Source organism: Euprymna scolopes, chromosome 4 (assembly GCF_053919585.1).
Source record: "Euprymna scolopes isolate OS-2025 chromosome 4, ASM5391958v1, whole genome shotgun sequence".
Lineage (NCBI taxonomy): Eukaryota > Metazoa > Mollusca > Cephalopoda > Sepiida > Sepiolidae > Euprymna > Euprymna scolopes.
This window is the reverse complement of record NC_136485.1, coordinates 154,437,156-154,445,430: the sequence shown is the minus strand read 5'-3', so window position 1 is coordinate 154,445,430 and position 8,275 is coordinate 154,437,156. Positions and strand designations below refer to the sequence as shown.

The 8,275-nt window shown below is 33.4% G+C and overlaps 1 pseudogene; it reads left to right on the top strand.

Moving 5' to 3' along the window:
* The first annotated feature begins 1,386 nt into the window (after positions 1-1,386).
* LOC145274224 (U2 spliceosomal RNA) lies at positions 1,387-1,533 on the top strand (annotated as a pseudogene).
* Positions 1,534-8,275: the final 6,742 nt, after the last annotated feature.

Genomic DNA, 8,275 nt, shown 5'->3' with positions numbered 1-8,275 from the left:
ATGACAATCCTCTACTCTCTGAGACAGATGGCGGTATACTGAATGCAAGCAACGGACAGATGCAATCTGGAAGTATCTGGCATCTACACAGATACTCAAATAATACGTACAAGGCGTGTTTGAGTCGATTCCCACTTTATTAATGTCGTTATATTCATTTATTTACAACTAAATGAATTAGTTTAACAAGATCATAAAGAGTTGAATAAAATAATATTAAGCTCCAATCCATGTAAAATATTTATAACAAATACTCCTTTTTCTTTTTTTCTCTCTCTCTACCAAAAATCAAATAAAATCACCATGAACAGTTTCTTTCCTAGAAAATCCCATCTGTGTAACAAAATACCACGCGGCTGCTTTCTAACTAACTGCAACATGTCTTCAATTTTAATGTAAACAAATACTTTTTGAGCCGTCCTCTTGGATAATTATATGATGTCTATTCCACCCATTGTTTCTAATTCTCCTGTAGTGGTGTTCATCGATGAACTGTCAATCTTTTTATATGAATAAATGTGGAAGGTTTAGTCTTGTGTTTACAAGACAATTATGGATGAAATATTTATTCGTATTATTTGGATTATATGGACTACAGTTCCGATCTTGAATGTTATTAGCACAATATTTTGGTCTGTGTAACCACCGACCTTTCTAAGGTGTATTTTGAGCTCGGAAATCTTTCTATCGAACTGGAGAATCTGCACGGAATTTAATACTGAACCTTCTATTTAATCCACAAGAGGGCAGCATATTCTCGTTCCATCATTTATAATCCAGGAAGAAGTCTTAGGCAATTTAAAATTGTATTTTTAATATTGCCTGCACTGAGAATTGAACTTTTAACCTTCAGAAGAGCACCACTTACAACTGAATTTTACCTCGTACAGAAATGTTCATTATTGAAAAGTTTGTTTTCAATTATTTCAAGTAGAAAACAGTGTGATTTGAATTAATCCATGAATATTTTTGTAAGAAAATATTAATGAAAGATTAAATCAATTATCAGATTATCCAAAAAGAAAAACAACAAAAAATGTTCTTTTAAACAGAGATGCCAAACTGTAATTGAACCCAGCTTTGAATAACATACGATTTTCATAATTCCTTGACCCAGGGATTTTCATAATTTCCTTGACCCAGGGATTTTTATCGAGCCCACAAAATCAAGAGATTAGTCGATTCCTGTAATGATCCAGTCCTTGTTAATTTTGCGGTGGGAGTTTAGTTCTGCTCACTCTCCCAGGCCTTGCCTTTTCTCTTTGAGATAAGGGTTAGTTTAATGCCAGCGGGGCTGCCCAGGCACTTTTGCAGGCCAGAGTGCCTTTCCTCTAAGACACCGACTTCTCAATCCCACTTTCCGATCTTGCAGTGGGAAAGAACTAAACACCTTCCTTGGCCTTTTGGCTAGGAACAAAGTGTAGTATCTGTTCTGATACTAAACTGCACCTTTTCTGTCCTCGGTCAGTGGAGGAGAAATCCTTCATGACTGAGACAATTCTTATTTTTTGTTCCTATCAAGAGTGTCCCTTTTGGGGGAGCTGGATTTTCCCACATTAAAAACGGACCTTGTGTCTAACTCTGCCCTCATGGAGAGGCAAGTAAATAGGAACATGCGATTGTCATAAAGTATATTGTTTTACATCTTTTTTGATACTACCCGATATATCAATAAATATACAAACATAAATATTCATGATGTGGACCTATCTTGCCGCCTCATGTTCGTATTATTTATTTTCCAATGTGCTTTTTTACTGAAGAGATATGTCTGCAGTTTCCAGATAATCCACAGAGATAAGCCCTTAAATTCATAAGCATCACTCATCCGCACGACTATTTATTCAGCCGTGCCTCCATATCACAGGTTTATGCCTAGTCCGGACGTGACTCACTGCCGGTCATCCCCAGGGTCTACGGCAGTGCATATATATCTGTCTGGATGTTTATATTGTCATCCAGTCAAGAATCTCAGGAGTCGGATCAACATGCATATTTATAAGCGAGCAATAGGAACGCCACTGCCTGACCTCCCATCTGCATCTTTATTATTGCTATGCAACTTCTCAGCCTCCGTTGAACTTTGTTCATTTTCAGGTGGCCCACTGACATAAATATTTATGGAATCAGGTACTGTAGAGACAGACGAAGAACTGAGATTTACTAATGCTATCTCAGTGGCTCGAAATTGACTTTTGACCAAAATGACATTTGGTCACCTGAAGAAGCCATTACTTTAATATGAATTTTGTTCAGTGTTACAATCTGTGCAATGCATAGCCGGACGATCCTTGGAAGAATTCATCTTTAATTAGCATGGTTCCGGGGAATGTCTACAGTAATTTTGCTATGTCCGATACAAGGACATGAACTTTGAGTAAGCCAGGGAAAATTACATTTATTGCATAACTGAAACATTACAAACCAAACGGAATGATTACAAATACCATTATTCTATCTTTACTTTTAGTTGACACTAGCAAGTGGAGGGTTCCCGGCTTTGCCCGATCTTAAAATACGCTTAAATATGATATTTTAATTTGTCTGGATTTTGTATATATTATTATAGAGTTGTGATTTCAAAAGTAAAAAAAAAAAGAAAGTATTTAGGTGTCATCAACTGGAATCGAAACCGAAAGCAAAACTGTAGCATTCAAAGCTGGTGACGTTACCACTGTAACAACGTGACATGTATATGAATTGATTAAAAATTAAAAATGAACTAAGATGAATGTACAAAATATAGATTTTTTTTCAATTTTGACTCATTTTTGACCCATTAAAAACTATTTTAACCGGCTACAGACCTATAAAAGAACGGTCCATAAAAATCTAATCATTTGAGGCCTCTAGCGCCGCTCTGTGACTTTTCGTTTCAGAAGAGATAGAGTTTGAAAAAAGACAAACAGACAGACATAATGAGTTTTATAAATTAGATTAAATAAGTTAATGTTTCCTTTTCTTTTCTTTGACCCAAATGAACATGAGGGGATTCGCCAATTGCATTGTTATGATGACTAAACTTATGCATTCATGACTTGAAAGTTTCCTCTCTCTATTGCAGATATTGATAGTGTGTAACTCTAAGAAAGCAGAAACTGAATTCCTGGCAAAAAGTGTATTCAGAATACTGGTGACTATGTAGAAAAAGAAATTCTAGAACACAAACGGTCGCTTGTTTTAATGAAACCACTCCCGTCTTCATAGCTCTTCAACTTTTTAAGTTGAAAAAATTAAGAGGCTTTACTTTTAGAACGCTCCTAGTGATTAAGAATTCTACCTGATCATTAAGAATTCTACCTGATCATCGATGGATCGAAAGCAATCTATCCCCGTGGATTTAACAAAGAGTTCAGTTCGAAACTACATGCACATTCTCGACAAGATGCACCTGAAAAAAAGACAGAGGTTACATCGAATGAAGATGAGGAGGATAATTGAAACCAAACTAATTGGTAGATTGTATCTAAGTGAGATGGTGCTTTTTGTTTTCGAGTACGAAACTCATTTATTAGCTCCAAAACACTTGGTGAAAAATGCACCAAATTTGAAAAGAAGCGTCCATGATATACCAGATACCTCATTAGGGGTTGGGGTGAGGGTAATACTACTATATTGCTACTACTGTTCCTATTTACTTGCCTCCCCACGAGGGCAGAGTTAGACACAAGGTCGGTTTTTAATGTGGGGAAAAATCCCCCCCCCAATAAGCTTTCTGAATAAGAACAAAAATTTAAATTGTCTCAGTCTAGAAGGATTTCTCCCCCACTGATCGAGAACAGAAAAGATGAAGTGTAGCATCAGAACAGATACTAGACTTTGTTCCTAGCCAAAAAGGATAAAAAAAAAAGTAAATTAAAATAATACTTATTGACTCGAAAACTATTGGCCACAATTTCAGTAAATTTGGCATGAAATTATCCTAAGTCGGCCAAATGTTTTATAAGGGGTTCGAATCTCTAATATTTCTCCTTCCCCTCCCTCTCCTACTACTAATAGTTATGATATAACAATTATCAAGACCTTATAGAAATTCAACAATGTTTTCTACATCAATCCCTATAATTTATTGTTAATAAAAATATCCCTTTTAAAATAATAAATGTATTTCAGAGTTGATATTCTTTAAAAATTGTTCTTTTTTCTGTAAAAATAACTGTTATTGGTAAAAAAAAAAAAAATGAACGTTTCACTTTTTATTTACTTAATTAAAATTTGTAGAAAATTGTATTCTTTTTAAAACAGTGTTACTATAAAAAAAAAGTAATGGTCGGAGACTTATCTTTCAAATCAATAAATTGAATATCACTTTTTTTTAAATGTATTTATTTTTAAATTGAACTGTTTTAGTTGACGGGATCACAGAATTTGATTTTGGAACAATTCATTTTAAAATAGATTAATTCGGAAATTTTTACCTTACAGAGACCAAATTAATCACCATGGATGATCTCATTTTTAATGTGTGCGAAAAGTGGTAAACTACGCACGAACACGAAGTGCCTTAACATATTATTATATACACTAGCAGGATCCGTGGAAATTCCACAGGAGGACTCTTTCATATGTAATATATTGATATTGGCATCTGTAGATGCTCAGGGTAAATGGAGACACTGATATTATTGTAGATTTTTAGTTAAAACTGCAAAAGTATTTATTTAAGCTAGCGCGAATGCACGGAAATGCCTGGTCGTAAAGTACGCTTAAATATAATATTTTAATTCTTGCAGATTTCGTATATATCATTATAGAGTTGATGTTCTATCGATTTTTGTATATTATAAAGTTACGATTTCAAAAATAAAAAAAATATATATTCATATGACTTGGATGCATTAGCTTGAATCGAAACCGAAATAAAAACTTATGAAGAATTCTTGACAAAATTATTTATATATAAAAAAAAAAAAAAAATAGATGGCTTGAGTGCCATCAGCTATAATCGAAACTGAAACAAAAACTTATGAAGAATTCTTGGTAAAATTATTTATGACAAGAAATGGAAGTACATAATTAAACGACCCGGATGTAAGCGTGACACACAAAAGAACACACATGCTATCGTATTAATATATAGATAACCACTGGAAAAATGTTCAAATTTGACATGAAGCACATTCGACATGAAATTAAACACTTCATCAAATCTCCACACTAACGTAATGTACTTGCAATAACCCTTATCCCTGAGTGGCTTCCGGGCCTTGATAAGTGGTGACCACTGTGTAAAATAATAAAAAAAAAGTATGTTTATAAGAATAACACTTCCTTAATCCGCTTTTACTACTACTATTACTACTAATAATAATACTATTACTACTAATAATAATACTATTACTACTAATAATAATACCATTACTACTAATAATAATACTATTACTACTAATAATAATACCATTACTACTAATAATAATACTATTACAATTACAACTACTACTTATAATGATAATACTAATAATAATACTATTACTACTAATAATACTATTACTACTAATAATAATACTATTACCATTACAACTACTACTACTACTACTTATAATAATAATACTAATAATAATACTATTACAGCTACTACTACTACTTATAATAATAATAATATTACTACTATTAAAAACAAAAATTAATAATAATAAAAATAATAAATAAAATCAATATTTGAAAATATGTGGTGCGTCGATGATGTGGAAAGAATGTTTTGTTCTTTTTTTTTTTTCAAAACGAAACATGTTAGAATTCCACATATCTTGTGCATTTATGAAGTTGAATGATATTTTTTTTTTTTTATATCGATCCTATGTACAAAGTTTTGTTGGAAATATGGTATAAAATAGTTCATTTTAATCTAAATTCAAGTTCTGTTCGGTTAACATTGATTTAATGGGGCTAAATTGTAGAAGCTATTACCCTGTTTAATTATATGAGAATTTTTAAGAACTGTTGACTTGAGATATGTTTGGCAAGATTTGCTTAAAATCAGTCATCTTGAGAAATTTTTGAAATAAAGATGAAACGTTGATGAGTGACAATTTTTGGTTTTTCTTTTTCATTATTATTTCTATAATTATAATCGTGTGTTTTTGTGTATGTATTTGTGTGTGTATTCTATATTTTGTGTGTGTGTTTGTGTGTATATTTTATATTTTATGTATGTGTGTATTTGTGTGTGTGTGTGTGTATATTCTGTATTTTCGTCTGTTTTTGTGTGTGTGTATTGGTATGTGTATTTTATATTTTTGTGTGTGCATTTGTGTGTGTATTTTATATTTTGTGTGTGTGTGTATTTGTGTGTGGGTATTTTATATTTTTGTGAGTGTGTCTATTTTATATTTGTGTGTGTGTATATTTTATATTTATGTGTATTTGTGTGTGTGTATTTTATATTTTTTGTGTGTATGTGTTTTGTGTGTGCATTTGCATGTGTGTATTTTATATTTTGTGTGTGTGCGTGTGTGCATGTGTTTTTATGTGTTATTTTGTGCGTGTGTTTTTGTAAGAATATGAAAAATTTATAAATTGCTATCATGGCATGTATTTAGTTAACTGAGATGGATAAAACCAGAACCTTTAATTCAGACATTCATCTATAAAAAGGAAAAATATGAGGTAACGCCTGAATCTATGCTAATCTGGATTCCTAACATTTGGTTGTCTCTAGACTTTTTAAGACCATTATTAAGAATTTTTTTCAGTGTTTTGCAAGCTCTATGCAACTATAATTGTAGCATGGGTATTGCTGGTATTTTATGACAAACTCTTGCCTGGATGTCAATAATGGATATGCTGATTTAATGAGCTAACGGCCATCATCGTTATCATGTCCATAGGTGATTTCACAACTATGATGTGGAAAGATGGACAATCTACACGTGCCAAGTAATCAAATTCCGCGTCTGTATAATGAGGCATTTAAGAATCATCATGAATATTAAATGCTAGAAGAAGGTCTCGAATGGGGATGTTCTGAGGAGAGCCAGCATGCAAGTTCTTCCCTTTTGGTGAAACCTTGGATGGATTGGGCATGTGATACGGATGGAAAAACGACAGGATCTCCAAATAAATCTTATTTCGTCAGTTAGCAAAGTGGACACCGAAATTGACGCTGACCTGAACTCACACACAAGGATGCAATTAAAAGGAATCTTAGAAATCTTTGGATGCTGACAGATGGATGATACCATTTTACAGATAACCAAAGTATCAACTGTCCATAGAAGATCATCAATATCATTGAAAATAAACCAGGTTATATATATATATATATATATATATATATATATATATATGTGTGTGTGTGTGTATATTATATTTTCGATAGCAAGATGATATATATAATTATTTCCACAATCAAACAACATCGCAGCTCACACAAGCTCTAGTTTCGCCCTCATTTAGGCTCATCAATTAAGCATAACAAAACTTGTGATTTGAAATTTGAGTCACTTGCATGCGAGATGAATACCCTGCCACCTGCGCCACCATGCCACATAAAAAAGTCTATACTCCTTATCTGAAATGGACCACGTATATCAAATCCGTTGCCAAAGTCACTGGAAAAGTAGTGGGATCCTTCTACCGCTCCAGTAGATATCTCCCTCTTGATGCAATTCTCTACCTATATAAAAGCCAGGTATGGCCAACGATGGAGTACTGTTGTCACATCTGGGCAAGAGCTGCTAGAAGCAGCTTATCCTGCCTTGACAGAGTGCAAAATAGACTTTATAGCTTAGTGGGGGATGCTCGTTTCTCTTTCCTGAAACCTCTTTCCCACTGAAGAGACGTTGTAAGCCTGTCTCTGCTTTATCGTTATTTTCATGGCAAGTACTCGTCTGAGCTTCAATCTATGGTCCCCCCTCGCACAAACTTTCACGAAAAATGCTCGTCTAGCCAAAACCACTATCAATAATTTCCCACGCTCTTTATCTGCGCCTAAACCTATATGTAGATTCCATGAACAAAGTGTCTTTCTTAGAACTGCACGCCTGTGGAACTCTCTTCCGATTGCCTGCTTTCCAGCTGACTATAATCTGATTGTCTTCAAGTCCACAGTAAACAAGTTCTTGATGAACTGTCTCCCTAAGTAATCCAATTTACAAAATTTCCACTAATGTTTACTACACTATAATAACACTGACTTATATATACCCATTAACCTTTATCCTCGAGTGGCCTCTGGGCGTTGATAAGTATTGGTTCCTGTGTAAAACAAAAAAATCCCACTTCTTAATAAGGGGTGTAGTCATCTAACCACTAAGAACATAGCCGATGTTTCACA